This window comes from Podarcis liolepis (assembly GCF_965112155.1).
Source record: "Podarcis liolepis genome assembly, chromosome: 10".
In the NCBI taxonomy this organism is placed as follows: Eukaryota; Metazoa; Chordata; class Lepidosauria; order Squamata; family Lacertidae; genus Podarcis; species Podarcis liolepis.
Window position 1 is genome coordinate 9,393,469 of NC_139562.1, and position 14,102 is coordinate 9,407,570.

Below are 14,102 nucleotides of genomic sequence, written 5' to 3' on the forward strand. Positions count from 1 at the left end.
CCATCTGGCTGGGTTTCGCCAGCCAATCTGGGCAGCTCCCAACAGAATATTAAAAATATCAAACATTAAAAACCTCCCTAAAGAGGTCTGCCTTCAGATGTCTTCTAAAAGTCAGGTAGTTGTTTGTTTCCTTGACATCTGATGGGAGGGCGTTCCAAAGGGCAGGTGCCACTACTGAGAAGGCCCTCTGCCTGGTTCCCTGTAACCTCACTTCTTGCAGTGAGGGAACCGCCAGAAGGCCCTCAGCGCTGGACCTCAGTGTCCAGGCTGAACGACAGGGATGGAGACACTTCTTCAGATATACTGGGCCAAGGCCGTTTAGGGCTTTAAAGGTCATTACCAACACTTTGAATTGTGCTCGGAAACATACTGGGAGCCAGTGTAGGTCTTTCAAGACTGGTGTCATGTGGTCTCGGCAGCCGCTCCCAGTCACCAGTCTAGCTGCCGCATTCTGGATAGCATTGACTAGTCTGATCCTAACCATTCCTCCCCAAACTGCCCACTGTACATATGCTGCCTGGAAACCAGTAAGACCAGGGGTAGGCAACCCTAGGCCCATGGGCCACAAGCAGCCCATGGGGGTCGTTTAACCGGCTTACGAGCCGCCCCCAAACCGAGCCACCGTTCGGCGAGTCCCCGCACGCTGCGCTAAACTGGCACGGTCTCGCTTCTGCGGCACCAGAAATCGCATCTCCGCAGACACAGATGCCAGAAATTGCATCTGTACAGATGCAGAAGCCAGAAATTGCAGGCCTGGGCACTCACAATCCGGCCCAAGGAGGGCTCTCTGCTGGAGTGAACCAGCCCAGGTGAGGTAAACCTTGCCGACCCCTGAGTGAGACTGTGTTTTATTTAGAGTGAAAACTGGAGGTGGCTCCTGGAAATAACCATGCAAAGTGGAAAATCACAGCCACTGCACATGGAACATCTCTGCCCCAGGTCTTGAGGAGCTGTTTCTCAATCTGTATCAGGGCTCGCCCTATCATTAGGCTGCCCTAGGCTGCTAGCTATTGGGTGTGCCAAAAGGGCATCAAAGCATTAGTTACTAGCTGTATTGTTATATGTGTGTGTGTGTGTGTGTGTGTGTGTGTGTGATATATATATATATATATATGTATATGTATATGTATATGTATATGTATATGTATATGTATATGTATATGTATATGTATATGTATGTATATATGTATGTATATATGTATGTATGTATGTATAACCTTGCCAACAAAAGTCCGTATAGTTAAAGCTATGGTTTTCCGGGTGGCGCTGTGGGTTAAACCACAGAGCCTAGGACTTGCCAATCAGTAGGTTGGCGGTTCGAATCCCCGCAATGGGGTGAGCTCCTGTTGCTCGGTCCCTGCTCCTGCCAACCTAGCAGTTCAAAAGCACGTCAAAGTGCGAGTAGATAAATAGGTACCACTCCGGTGGGAAGGTAAACGGCGTTTCCGTGCGCTGCTCTGGTTTGCCAGAAGCGGCTTAGTCATGCTGGCCACATGACCCGGAAGCTGTACACTGGCTCCCCCGTCCAATAAAGCGAGATGAGCACCGCAACTCCAAAGTCGGCCACAACTGGACCTAATGGTCAGGGGTCCCTTTACCTTTACCTTTTATGGAAAAGTGGGGCATTTGGAGATCAAATCAGAAACCGGGATGGCTGTAAATCCGGGACTGTCCCTGGAAAATAGGAACACTTGGGAGGGTCTAGGATATCGATGCAACAAAGCAAATTCTTATTCCTGGGATTTGGAGCAGGGTGTTCTGCTTCTAAGAAACCTTTGGCTTCAACAACAGTTCCCTTGCCAGAAATGTGTTTATGAAACTGCAAATACCTTGAGACAGGAGGAGGTACCGTATGTTTTTATATGCATGTGTGTGTGTGTTTCTGTATGTGTATATCTATTTTTGCATTTGGCAGGGCCGTGGGGCGAGGAGGCTGGCATCCTATCCCTGGGAACATTCTCCCTGCTGCCTTCGCTGGAGGAGGAGAGAGAGTACAGTCCCTTTTGCTAGGGAGGTATAAACAGCTGAGCTTATTGGAGAGCGCAGCTGGCACGACTGCTATCTCAGCAGCCCGGGTGGTTGTGCATGCTCCTTCCACGTGTCCAGGAGCAGGAAGTCTACGTCTTCCTCTCTCTGCACTGCCTGAACTTTCTGTAACCAGCTCCCGCAGCAAGGCTTGGGCATGTGAAAGAGGCATGCGTGCGCATTGTTGCCTGCAGCCCTGTTCACATGCTATCTCCATGCAGCAGCCGTTTCCAAGAAGCCTGAGGAACAGGCAAGCCCGATAAACAAGCAGCCCCCGAGTCCACTCCCCGGTGTTTTTCTGCTCTGTGTTTCACAGAGAGCCGAGAGCAAACATATTTTTCAAGCCTCCCCCGCCCCCGCTTCAAGCTCAGACAATTACACAACATTGCAGAATATTCAGGGAAGTACCTTTTGAGTACCTTTTACTGGTTGGAGGTTTTTTGTTGGGGTGGAAAGGGTTGGCGTGCAGCAAATATTTTTCATAAATACGCTCAGGGTGGTTTCCTAGAAAAACGGGTTCAGAACTATATGTTTTGTTTTGATTTTGCAGGCCTTGCAACATGCTTGCGGTTAACAGATGCATAAGAAAGGAACACTGTCCTTCTGGATCAGGCCAGTGGCCTTATTTTCCAGGGACAGTCCTGGATTAACAGAAGCCATCCTGGTTTCTGATTTGATCCCAGAATGTCCCATTTTTCCATAGGACGTCCCATTTTCATCGGAGAAATGTTGGAGGGTATGGAGTTATACAAGCCCTGAAACAAGTATATAAAGTGGTATCTCTGGCTGCGAATGGGATACGTTCCGGAGGCCCGTTTGCAACGTGAAAAGCCCACAACCTGAAGCACCGTATCTGTGCAGGTGCCGTATGTGTGCATGTGCAAAGTGCAATTTAGCACATCTGCGCATGTGCGAGCGGCAAAACCCAGAAGTAACCTTTCCGGTACTTCCGGGTTGCCGTGGGACGCAACCTGAAAAAACATAACATGAAGCAAACGTAACATGAGGTATGACTGTAACTATACAGTTACAGATGCTTCAGGTTACAGACACTTCAGGTTACAGACTCCGCTAACCCAGAAATAGTACCTCGGGTTAAGAACTTTGCTTCAGGGTGAGAACAGAAATCGCCCGGTGGTGGTGTGGCGGCAGCAGGAGGCCCCATTAGCTAAAGTGGTACCTCAGGTTAAGAACAGTTTCAGGTTAAGAACGGACCTCCAGAACGAATTAATTTCTTAACCCGAGGTACCACTGTACAACCTTTAGAAGAAACCTGAAGGCAGCTCCATATAAGGAAGTTGTTTAATGTTTTCATATATGATGGAAGCCACTCAGAGTAGCTGGGGCAGCCGAGTCAGATGGGTGGGTTAGTAGTAGTAAGGAACAGGATGTCCCTATTTTCACCGGGGAAATGTTGGAGGGCATGATCTAGTCTAGCATCCTGTTCTCACAGCGGCCAACCAGATGCCTCAATGGGAAACCTGCAAACAGGATCCGAGTGCAAGAGCAACTCTCCTCTCCTGGGGTTTCCAGCAACTGATATTCAGGAGCAATACTGTCTCCAACTGGGGAAGGAGAGCATAGCCATCATGGCGGGCAGCCATTGATAGTCTTCTTCTGCATGAATAGGGCTCATCTTCTTTGAGTGCCGTCATAGTGCCCATCACTAAGTTCCATGGTTTAACTATGCGCTGCGTGAAGGACTTTCTTGGCTCTGTCTCCAGTCTTCCTGCATTCAGCTTTGTTGGATGCCCACGAGTTCCAATAATAATAATAATAATAATAATAATAATAATAATAATAATAATAATTTATTATTTATACCCCACCATAATTTTTTTATTAAAATTTTAATTATTTTTTCCTAATTTACATTTCAAAATATCCATTTAGGCAACCTGAAACCAATGACTTTCCTTCTTCTCTTTCCTTTTTTAAAATATATTTTTATTGGAATTTTATTTACAACATAATACAACCCCCCAACCCCCCAATACACAAATCCACCCTCATTAAACATGAACTTAACATACAGTGAGCATAACATACATCAGTACAAACAACCAAATAAAAGACTTCCTTTATCCTGTATCTGGCCTCCTTATTTACTTCTTATAAACTCCTTTCTGAATAATTATTAAGATTTTTCTAATTATAACTTAAATATCCACAAAGTCTCCTGCAAACATTAATCGAAACAAGTCCAGGTGTGTATTTTAGGGCACAGTTTTGTGAAGTATTCTCTGCATTTTCCCCATGCTTTTTGAAACTCTTGTCTAGTGTGATCTCTAAATGCCTCTGTTAATCTAGGCTGTTTATCTTGCCATTCCTTTTTTGTTGGCACAGTTTCTTTTTTCCAGTTTTTAGCAATTAGGATCCTTTGCCGCTCCCTTCGTCTCTTTCCGCGGTTCATTTTGCATACCATACATCCCTGCATATTTTACATGAACTAAACCATTCAGTATTCCATTGTTACATCCATCAAAACTTGTTTACACTGTTGAATTTATCTCAATGCTGCCCACGTTTTCAAATATACACAATTTCCCCCCATATATTCAGTAAACATTTTCCAGTCTCCTTTAAATGTGTGTTCTTCTTGTTCTCTTATTCTGTATGTTAAATCTGCAAGCTGCGCATATTCCATCAGTTTACTTTTTTATATATAAAATATTTATTAAATTTTCACAAATTATATAAACAAACACAACAATTCAAACAAACACACATACAAGAAAAAACAAGCATAATTTCAAATCCTTATTTTCTTAAAACTTACTTCCCCGACCTCATACCTTCCCTTTCTGTATTCCAATTTCAAATATTCAGTTCAGCAAATCCTCACCCTTACTTTTATATAATTATTAACCTTTCTTTTCTTTTAACATAATCTTTACAGCTGTAATCCAATTAATTTCTAAAACCACATCATTCTAACACTCATTAATTTTACAATGTTTCTTAAGATAGTTCTTGAATTTCTTCCAATCTTCTTCTGCCGTCTCCTTTCCCTGGTCTCGGATTCTGCCAGTCATTTCTGCCAGTCCCATGTAGTCTATCACCTTCATCTGCCATTCTTCCAAGGTGGCATATTCCATCAGTTTACGTTGCCGTTCTTCTTTGGCTGGAACCTCGCTCGCTTTCCATTTTTGGGCTAGCAAAAATGCTCTTGTGAAATTGCAGCCGGTACGTCTGGCCTTGCCCTGGTATTTGTGAGAGAGATGTGCTTTAACGCTGAAACCCGCCCGACGAGGATTGGTGATCTTTGGCATTTAGAGGGGACAGGATTCGGTGATGTTGCGAGTCTGGTTTGAAAATTGGACGCTGGGCACAGATTGTGCTGTATTTTAATCCAGAGTCTGCGACTTGCTTAAGGAATCAGAGAGGTTTTACAGCTTCCTGGCCAAGCAGGACACACTGTGTGTGTAATAGCGAGGTATCGGTTTCTTGGTCAAGCTGAGCAGCCAACAATTATATAAGCCGCCAGGACAGCAATGAGGAAACCTTCTACGCAGCAAGAAAACACATTAAGCCTTGCAATCCTATCCCATGTTAGGCCACATTCGCGCTGTATATTTAAAGCACCGTGATACCACTTTAAGCAGTTTGGGCTTACGCCTCTAAGAATTCTGGGAACTATAGTTTGTCAAGGGTGCTGAAAATTGTCCCCTCACGGCACTACAGTTCCCAGAGTGGTTTAACAATAAATTTCTTCACAGAGAACTCTGGGAATTGTAGCTCTGGTATAGGGGGGAATAGGGTCCGCCTTATAGCTCTCAGCGCCTTAACAAACTACAACTCCCAGAATTCTTTGGGGGAAGCAATGACAGTTTAAAGCTGATTTAAATAGTGCTTTAAATCTTAGGATTATAGAGGCAAAAGGTGCTGCGAGGTTCATCTATAGCCCAAATTCCCCGCAATACAGGGATTTTTTTTTCCTCCTGATGTGGGACTGGAACCCGCGACCTTGAGATTAAGAGTCACATGCTTCACCGACGGAGCTATCCCAGCTGTATGGTGGCCTTACTTAGGAGTATGCCCTGTTGAACTACTTTTGAAAAGACATCTACAGGGCCACAAATAATTTTCTGTTTGTGTGCACGTGGCTGTAAATTTGCAGGTACGCGATTGCCTTTCAGTGCAGACAGTTGTGCCCTGACTAATACCAAGCTTGATTGTAAGGTAAAGGGGACCCCTGACCATTGGGTCCAGTCATGACCGACTCGGGTTGTGGCGCTCATCTCACTTTACTGGCCAAGGGAGCACATCTTCCGGGTCATGTGGCCAGCATGACTAAGCCGCTTCTGGCGAACCAGAGCAGCACACACAAACGCCGTTTACCTTCCCATCGGAGCAGTACCTATTTATCTACTTGCACTTTGACGTGCTTTCGAACTGCTAGGTTGGCAGGAGCAGGGACTGTGCAACGGGAGCTCACCCCATTGCGGGGATTCGAACCACCGACCTTCTGATCAGCAAGTCCTAGGCTCTGTGGTTTAACCCACAGCGCCACCCGCGTCCGAAGCTTGAGTGTAGTTTGCCGCAAAACCACGGCTGAGTCACTCCGTGGCATCACCCCCGTCAACTGTCTTTTGCAAGGATGGCTTGGGTAGTTGCCACGGTAACGCGGAAGCCTTGTGACTTCACCGGATGAGTCAGACACAAAGAGAAGGAGGCTGTTGGGGGTGATTTAACCGACGGCGAGGCAATCCATGGGTCCGTAAGGGAAGCCGGGGTGAGTTCCTGATAAAAGTCCAGGCTGCTGAGGGCCGAATGTAGCCGCTTGTTTTCAGACGGAGGTGAGGAACCTGCAACTGGGTGGCCTTGGACTCCGACTCCCATCATCCCTGAGCGCTGATGGGAGTTGGAGTCTGCCAACACCTAGAGGTCCTTGATTTCAAACATGCATGGAGCACCTGGGGCCCTCCAGATGTTACCGGACTCCAGTTCCAATTATCCAGAGCTGGCGTGGTGTGGCGGTTAGAGAGTCGTACTAGGAGGACCCCGGAGACCAGGGTTCGAATCACTACTCAGCCATGAACCTACCTCGCAGGGTTGTGGTGGGGATTAAATGAGATGGGGGAGCGGAGAGCCATGTATGCCAACTTGGAGAAAAAGGCAGTGTTATATAAATGCCATAAGTAAAGGTAAAGGGACCCCTGACCATTAGGTCCAGTCATGACCAACTCTGGAGTTGCAGGGCTCATCTCGCTTTATTGGCCGAGGGAGCCGGCGTACAGCTTCCGGGTCACGTGGCCAGCATGACTAAGCCGCTTCTGGCAAACCAGAGCAGCGCATGGAAACGCTGTTTAGCTTCCCGTTGGAGTGGTACCTATTTATCTACTTGCACTTTGATGTGCTTTCGAACTGCGAGGTGGGCAGGATCAGGGAGCAAACAATGGGAGCTCACCCTGTCGTGGGGATTCGAACCACTGACCTTCTGATCGGCAAGTCCTAGGCTCTGTGGTTTAACCCACAGCGCCACCTGTGTCCCATAAATGCCATAAATAATAGCAATAATGATGATATTGATCCCTGATCGTTGGCCATGCCTCGGGGGGAGGACACAGGTTTGCCACCCCTGATATGAGGCTTAGGTTGATTAAAACCTGAGGCCAGGTGTGTTCAAAAGATGAAACAGGTTCAAAAAACATGTGGCTTAAGTTCTGTCATGGTACAGCTTTTGGGGTTTCGAACACTGGACGTGTGAGCAAGGGTTATGGTTAAAAAAGACCTGTTGCCCCCCCCCCCGATGCGACTCAGTTAGATGGGTAGCGTAATAATAATAATATATAATATATTGGACCCCCACCTTCCATCAGCCTAGACATTTCTTATTTTCACAACAATTCATTTAACTGAATACTTCCAATTGGAGTGAAAATGCTGTATTGCTGGACTACAACTCCCATCATCACTAACCCTGGACCATGCCAACTCAGACCAACGGGATTTGGAGTCTACCACCATCTACAGGGCCACAGGTTTCCCGTCACCTGATTTAAAGGCACAGGGTGCCCCCCCCCAAAGCCTCAATGGGGCTTTATCTGCCCTTACTGGACAGGCTGTGGCTGCAGCTGCCATTTCCTTCCAAATGTTTGTCCACAAATCAGGCCTGCAAAAAAAGCATGGGAGGGAATGCAAACAACAACACTAGCTTAGCTACTTGGAAAACGGCATCATTTGCCTGCTCTGCAAAAGAAAAGAAAAAAAGAGCCATCAAAGTGCGACAGTTGCGGGAAGAAGGGCTGTTTGTGGAGGCACCCCTGGAATAAGGTCAATAAGGAAGCTGTCTTATGCAAAGTCAGACCGCTGCAGTCATACGTCATGTTACGTTTGCTTCATGTTACATTTTTTCAGGTTGTGTCCTGTGGTGATCCGGAAGTACAGTGGTACCTTGGGTGAAGTACTTAATTCGTTTCGGAGGTCCGTTCTTAACCTGAAACTGTTCTTAATCTGAAGCACCACTTTAGCTAATGGGGCTTCCTGCTGCCGCCATGCCGCCGGAGCACAATTTCTGTTCTCATCCTGAAGCAAAGTTCTTAACCCGAGGTACTATTTCTGGGTTAGCAGAGTCTGTAACCTGAAGCGTATGTAACCTGAAGCTTATGTAACCCAAGGTACCACTGTACCGGAAAGGGTTACTTCCGGGTTTCGCCACTTCCACATGCGCAGTAGCGCTAAATCGTGCTTCATGCATGCGCACAAGCGCCAAAATGTGCCGCGCACCTGCACAGATACGGCGCTTCAGGTTGCGGGCAATTCATGTTGCGAACGGGCCTCCGAAGTGGATCCCGTTCCCAGCCAGTGGTACTACTGTGTTCCTTACTGTGTATATTGGCAGGCAGCAGTTTCAGAGAGGGAGTCTTTCGGAACCACATTTGCAAAGCTAAGCAGGGTCCAATATGGTTTCAAACTGGATGGGGGACCACTTGTTAAGAGTCCTGCCTCGCAGAGGGTTGGACTAGATGACCCTCGGGTGTCCCTTCCAACTCTACAGTGCTATGATTCTAGGCTGGGAACTGACCCAGGGACCTTCTGCATGCAAAACACATTCTCTGCTGCTGAGCTGCAGCTTGTTTCTCCAATGGGACTCTGAGGAAATATACTTTATTTCAGTGCAATGAAGACCTGATGGTCAGGTGGGAAGTTTGGCGTTTTAATTCAGGGGGAGGAGGGGAAAGACCGTTCCCTAATGCAGTCTTGCCAAGAATGTGGAAGCCCTCGGGTCGTCTTCTGCCTCCCACCTTGGTGGGATGGCTTTCTGTTTCATTGAGATCTTCTCAAAAGCTCTTTCCAGTTTGGTTTTCGTGAACTTGACTTAACCGCCCGGCTGAGTCACGTTCAGTTCAACACGTTCTTTGTTGGAGGTTTACAAAAATTTCCTGCTTTTCGTCTTCTCTTTGCAGTGACTGCAGGGAGAGGGCAGCAGCTGTCCCTTTGAAATACACGTATTTTTCGCTCTATAATACGCACCCAGACCATAAGACACACCTAGTTTTTGGAGGAGGAAAACAAGAAAAAAAATATTCTGAATTTCAGAAGCCAGAACAACAAGAGGGATCGCTGCGCAGTGAAAGCAGCAATCCCTCTTGCTGTTCTGGCTTCTGGGATAGCAGTGCAGCCTGCATTTGCTCCATAGGATGCACATTTCCCCTTACTTTTTAGGAGGGAAAAAGTGAGTCTTATAGAGCAAAAAATACGGTAGTTATAGGTGGACTACGAAAGACTCCCAAGGGAGTTCTATTGCCTTGGAGGCATCTTGGCACTGCACGTCGCAAAATGGTGGGAATGCAAAATGGCAATGCAGCCGCTATGCCAGAGGTGGATGTGGGCCCAATACAGTCATATTTCATGTTACGTCCGCTTCATGTTACGTTCTTTCAGGTTACGTCCCGCGGCGACCCGGAAGTACCCGAAAGAGTTACTTCCGGGTTTCGTTGCTCGTGCATGCGCAGATGCGCAAAATGATGTCATGCACAGAACCGGCAAATCGCAACTTGCCGAGCGTAGATGCGCCGCTGTGGGTTGCGTTCTTTTCATGTTGCGAACGGGCCTCCTGAACAGATCCCGTTCACAACCAGAGGTACCACTGTACAGCCCTCCAAGACGTTATATCTGGCCCTTGGGATTCTCTCCAGGCCAGGCCGGTCTCTGTCCTGCGGCATCTTTTCCTTGAACTGCTGGTTGGATTGTGTCTTTGGAAGAGGATAATCCCTCTTGTTTGCCGGTGGGAAGATGGATAAGGGAGGTGTACGGTTGCCACCGTTCCCTTAAAAAAAAGGCCTGTCTTGAAGGAGCGTCTCCACCTCCATCGCTCTGCCCGGACACTGAGGTCCAGGGCCGAGGGCCTTCTGGCGGTTCCCTTGCTGCGAGAAGTGAGGTTACAGGGAACCAGGCAGAGGGCCTTCTTGGTGGTGGCGCCTGCCCTGTGGAACGCCCTCCCATCAGATGTCAAAGAGATAATCAACTACCTGACATTCAGAAGACAACTTAAGGCAGCCCTGTTCAGAGAAGTTTTTAATGTGTGACATCTTAGTGTATTTTTTGTCTTTGTGGAAGCCGCCCAGAGTGGCTGGGGAAACCTATTATTATTATTATTATTATTATTATTATTATTATTATTACCAGCATGAGTTTGAGCAAACTGCGGGAGGCAGTGGAAGACAGGAGTGCCTGGCGTGCTCTGGTCCAGGGGGTCACGAAGAGTCGGACACGACTAAAAGACTAAACAACAACAACAACAGCAACATCTCCTCCTCCTCTCCAAGCTAAGCATTGTCTACACTGAGTGGCAGTGGCACTCCAGGATTTAAGACAAAAAGCATCTCCCAACCCTACTGGAGATGCCGGGGATCAAACCTGGGACCTTGAGCTTGCAAGGCAGGCACTCTGCCATTGAGCTATGGCCCTTTCCAGTTCAGATTTTGCTCCTTGGCCTCTTTGTCTCTTAGAGCCCTCACGGTCTTTTGTGAATGCTTCCGTCAAATGGCCATTTTCCCAACAACATGGCGACTCTTTTCTTCTTTGTGGCACAGGGCTATTCAGGACCACCGAATGTTTGGCGACTCCACTTCCTGGACCCTTTTAAAAAGAAACCCCAGGCTCCTTCCATCTCTTCTTTCCCCTCCTTCTTGTGGCTGAAAGGGGAGAACAACGTTTGTTTTGTGCAAATTTGAAAGGAAGTTTGGAAGTCAACGGTGCTTGGGCTGCTGCGATCCAGGACCCAGGCATTTGCGTCATTCTTCTCTGAATGACTCTCTCACTGGCACAGCCTGCCTTTCTTAGGCCTTTGTAGGGCAAAATCTTTGCCAGCTGACCAGTGCAAATTCAACCTCTCCTTCTTAGGTGCGCAGTCAGGAGATGGCTCGATGCATTGCCGCGGGTAGACGGTTCCTATGTTTGGGAAACTGGTATTCAGTCAGTTCCCAAAGGGCTCACCATTTCTCCTAAAAGAGGACGTTTAAAAAAAATAAAATAATAAATTATTTATATCCTGCCCTCCCCAGCCGAAGCTGGGCTCAGAGCGGCTAACAACAGTAAAAATAACAGTTTACATAAAATCACAATCAATTAATTGAAATACATTCTAAAATCAATTCATTCTAAAATCAATTCAGAATCAAATTAATGGCAACCATTGGGCTAGAGTGCTATGAGGATTACTGAAGGAGGGGGTCAGACTGCGCCTTGGCCAAAGGTCTGGTGGAACAGCTCTGTCTTGCAGGCCCTGCGGAAAGATGTTCAGTCCCACAGGGCCCTAGTCTCTTGTGACAGAGCATTCCACCAGATCGGGGCCACAGCCGAAAAGGCCCTGGCTCTGGTTGAGGCCAGCTTAACCTCCCTGTGGCCCAGGATCTCCAAGATGTTTTTGTTTGAAGACCGTAAGGTCCTCCGTGGGACATACCAGGAGAGGCGGTCCCATAGGTATGAGGGTCCTAGGCCGTATAGGGCTTCAAAGGTCAAAACCAGCACCTTAAACCTGATCCTGTACTCCACCGGGAGCCAGTGCAGCTGGTATAGCACTGGGTGAATGTGATCCCGCGGTGAGGACCCCGTAAGGAGTCTCGACACGGCATTCTGCACCCACTGGAGTTTCTGGGTCGGTCTCAAGGGCAGCCCCATGTAGAGTTTGCATATTTGTGGCCACCTTGTATTTAACAATGGGTTTGAATGCAACAGGTGACCAGGAATTCCATGCAGGTGAGCAAGCGAGTGGGCAGGTGTGGGACGGACAGGTATCGCCACTCCTCCTCTGCTAACTGGCATGGTTTCTTCACTAGCCACAGAGGAGGGAAAATCTATTCCTTCACGACCCACCTGGATACAAACAAACAAATTATTATTTTTACCCCAGCATGCTGTCAGAAGTGGGACAGCAGAAACACACCCCTTCTCTGCCAGACTCCCTGGTAGAAAATCATTTTGTGTAAAAGTAGCATAAGAAATATATTGCCACGCTGGCCGACTACCATAGAAATGCAGGCTGTGTGCCTCTTTTCCAGGCTAGCGTTTTTTCCCCTCAGCTTCGTTAGCTACGAGCCCTGAAATTTGGGGTCCCTTCCAAGCACCTGCCAAAGCTTTGCAGTTGTTTTGCGGCAAAAACCCAGCTGTTTTTTGCTGTTTTGCGGCAAAAACTGAGTAACTGTTACATCAAACCAGGGTTCATAGTTAACATCCAAAAAAACCACAATATTGTCCGAATCACTTCAGATGGGTGCCAAACTTTGGCAATAGTTTTGTAGTGATTTGCAGCACCCCAGAAATGGAGTAATTTATACTATTCCCCCCCCCAAAAAAAACACCTTTGTGGGCTGTTTTTACCAGATGCAGCCGCCGTTTCTGAATGGCGATGGCTTGTCCATGGTTACCTGCTCTTTGGAAATCTTTGAGTTTGATGGCTGCTAAAGGTCCGTATAGTTAAAGCCATGGTTATCCCAGTAGTGATGTATGGAAGTGAGAGCTGGACCATAAAGAAGGCTGATCACCGAAGAATGGATGCTTTTGAATTATGGTGCTGGAGGAGACTCTTGAGAGTCCCATGGACTGCAAGAAGATCAAACCGATCCATTCTGAAGGAAATCAGCCCTGGGTGCTCACTGGAAGGACAGATCCTGAAGCTGAGACTCCAATACTTTGGCCACCTCATGAGAAGAGAAGACTCCCTGGAAAAGACCCTGATGTTGGGAAAGATCGAGGGCACAAGGAGAAGGGGAAGACAGAGGACGAGATGGTTGGATAGTGTTCTTGAAGCTACCAGCATGTTTGACCAAACTGTGGGAGGCAATGGAAGACAGGAGTGCCTGGCGTGCTCTGGTCCAGGGGGTCACGAAGAGTCGGACACGACTAATGACTAAACAACAACAACAATAGGCTGTACGTTGGGCTGCCCTTGGAAACACTTTGGGAAGTTTCTGCTAGCGCAGAATGCAGCTGTTGGAATTTTATCTGGTCCAGCCTGTCCAGGTCCCATCTTGCCAGGAAAATTTGTGTGGAAATTGCAGGAAAGCAAATGGCCAGCTAAACATTAGGAGAAATCTCTGAGTAGTAGGAGCTGTTTAACAGGGGGGAAATTCTGCAACAGGAAGTGGTGGCTTTTGAGGAGGGAATGTATGGAGATGAATAGTAGATGGAGGTGGAGGTGAGCTGATAGGCAGAGACACCCCCTGCGAGAAGGCAGGCGGGCGGGTGAGTTCTGGATCAGGGCAAGGCTGAGGTTGGCTTGTGTTCTCAGCGTTGCTCTTTGCAGAACTCAGCAGGAAAAGGATATGGGCAAAACTAGAATGACTTGCTGCACCTGTCACTGGCTTTTTCGGCTGCTGTTATTTCCACCGCTATTTCTCCTGCTCCCCGCCAGGCAAATGTTTTCTGCAGGCCAGTCATTTAGGCTACAGTCAGAAAACACCGTCCGATTCAGTTCCTAAGAAAGCGGGATGCCATTACGAGCAGCCAGAGACGGGCCGCTGACAAGTAAGCTCCGGCATTAGGTACAAATTCAGCATGAGCCATCAAACCAAGACATGTCCTGGCGACATCATTCAAACGCTACCCAGATCTTCTTAATCCACTGACCCCGT

The 14,102-nt window shown here is 47.6% G+C and overlaps 1 protein-coding gene and 1 long non-coding RNA gene across 18 annotated transcripts in view; one reads left to right on the forward strand and one right to left on the reverse strand.

Annotated features, from left to right (window-relative positions):
- LOC310687048 overlaps nucleotides 1–14,102 on the reverse strand; it is a 51,660-nt gene that overhangs the window by 26,223 nt on the left and 11,335 nt on the right. The gene's annotated exons all lie outside the window — the stretch shown is intronic.
- Nucleotides 1–14,102, forward strand: part of PFKFB3 (6-phosphofructo-2-kinase/fructose-2,6-biphosphatase 3) — a 69,165-nt gene that overhangs the window by 8,687 nt on the left and 46,376 nt on the right. For 7 of the 15 annotated variants that reach the window (XM_083461226.1, XM_083461229.1, XM_083461233.1 and 4 more), the window contains exon 1: nucleotides 6,636–6,760. The exons of 2 other annotated variants lie outside the window; for them this stretch is intronic. The gene's annotated coding sequence lies outside the window, so the exon portion shown is untranslated. Of the gene's footprint in view, nucleotides 1–6,634; nucleotides 6,761–14,102 lie in introns of those variants that run through there. 6 more of the 15 variants (XM_083461235.1, XM_083461223.1, XM_083461230.1 and 3 more) reach the window with 3 other exon arrangements.